Below are 2,355 nucleotides of genomic sequence, written 5' to 3'. Positions count from 1 at the left end.
ACTAAGTCTCTGCTGACTTTTTTCATTCTATCTACATGTACTATTGTAAGGGGGGGGGGTTATTTCTCACTCAAGCTGCCCCCCTGGACTTACTCATACTTCTCTTGTCTTAGTTCCGTCAGTTGTTCTTTCTACTTACTTCAGTTCAATGGTTACTACCTAACCTCAGTTCTTTGGTAGCATGGCGAGGGCCAGCAGGTGGGTATTGTAATTCTGGTATCAAGTCACTTGGACGGAAAATAAAGGTGAATTACTGCAGGAAAATGAATACCCCTAATATACTCTAAGAAAAGGTTTATTAATATGAAATCAAAGTAGGGAAAAAGATATCATTGACATACAACTCCAAGGTGTAACTCCTCTGCTTTACTCAACTGCACATTACTCAGATACTGTACTCTTACTACACATACCCTTACTGGTGTTACATTACATAAACAGTTATCAGGATCAACTCCGTGGCTTTACTCAGTTAGTCCCAGGTGGACAACTTTACTTCTCACACATTACTAGATACATTTCATTACATCCAGTTATAAGACAAACTTACATATGATTCCTTCACAGACTGTTGTTAGTACATATGAGATGCACTCGCAACACACAATACATTATTACTGAAACCAACAACTTATACATGGGTTCACCACCCATGAAGTTTATATTCCAGAATTATCCCCAAACATACACAACAAACACTGTGACCATATAACTTCAAGGCATGTCCCAGGGTATAACACTGGTGCCTCTAACAACTGACGACCGCTGTTGTGGTCGGTTAGTCCAACACATGGCGAGCGTCTGGGGTCTAAGGCCCACGAGGACCCTGCCAAATCATGTCGAATCAGCGCCATCGTTCATATATTGCTCACTGCTAGGTAGCCATCGACCGGAGAGTCAGTGGGGTGTTCCAAGATAATCCACAGACTGGATCTGAGGAGCAATTGAAGAGGTCAGAAGAGAGGAGGCTTGAGGATGACTCAATCACAACAACTCTTTCGTCTAGCAACGCAACCCACGACATTTACTTTATACGCCTCACACTGGGTGAATGACATTTCCACTGTTACAGCATGAACACTGATACTCACAAAATTGACTAAATCAAACTGAATGGCTATATCGGCGGGGAACACATGATACATACCTGAGAGCAATTGAAGACGTCAGGAGAGAGGAGGGCTTGATCCTCCTCCTCACCCGGTATTTATACCAGTGAGTTGCCAGCGATCGCTACTATGCAATGACAGAAATTACATACAAACCAACTGTTACACATTCAAAGATGACCCTCAGTTGACAAAGGTCTGGCGAATTACTAAAGTTGATTTACATAAACTAATTCAAGATTGAGCTTGCCAGTAGAAAGTGGAATAAAATGTATTAATAACTGTCTTCACATGGGGGACTACGAGGGATCCTTAGTGTAAAACGAGAGGAGGAAAACGTTTAGGATAGCTAACCAGCTACCCATTCATTTTTGGGCATGGAGTATAATATGAATCAACAGGGTTTAAACAGACCAGCAGTCAATGTGACCATGACACTATATCTGTAACATTTGGACGTTGGCTCAATTACTTGGAATTTGTTTCCATGTTCTTTCGCCTAATCACGCATGGACCTGTGAATTTAGGCGATAGTTTTGATATGCCTTCCGGCGCTTTTATCTTTACTTTGTCTCCTATTTATAATTTTACAGGCTTAGCTTTTTTGTGTTGCTTGCAGATCATTTCAGCACGTGAGGCTGCTAAGTATTTTCATACTTTTCCATGGATGCTAGAAAACATTGATTTGTTTCTTGGCATAGTCATCCATGTTGTAACAGGTTTTGGAATTCCTGTTAGTAAATCATATGGCAAGCATTTATAGGTACCAAATTATGTAGTATGGCGATTTGCCTGTAAAGCTATTTATAGATCCATTGATGGATGCTGCAACCTGTGCAAGCCAGTCCTCCACGAACTAGGCATTGATTCACCACATGTCGGAGAATTTTAAGAATTTTTTTATTTGCACGCTCGACCAACCCATTTGAAGATGGATGGTAGGCGGTTGGGAAAGTTTGTGTATCATATTGTTGACATATAGCAGCTAAGAGTTGATTCTAAATTCTGCCCCGTTATCCGAGAGTATCACCCTAGGTGTAGAGAAAGGACAGATTAGATGAGTGACTAGTGCCTGAGCCACTGATTCGGCGGATTTGTTCAACAATGATGCTAATACCACAAATCTGGAAAAATGGTCAACGAGACAAGTACATAACTAGAGCCTTGATGGCTTTTTGGTAGAAGCAAAAATCGATCGCAACTGTATCCCATGGATCGCCTCGTCGTATTCTAAGATTGGAGAGGG

This window comes from Homarus americanus, unplaced genomic scaffold, assembly GCF_018991925.1.
Source record: "Homarus americanus isolate GMGI-L3 unplaced genomic scaffold, GMGI_Hamer_2.0 scaffold51859, whole genome shotgun sequence".
NCBI classification, from domain to species: Eukaryota; Metazoa; Arthropoda; class Malacostraca; order Decapoda; family Nephropidae; genus Homarus; species Homarus americanus.
Note: the sequence above shows the minus strand (reverse complement) of the source record.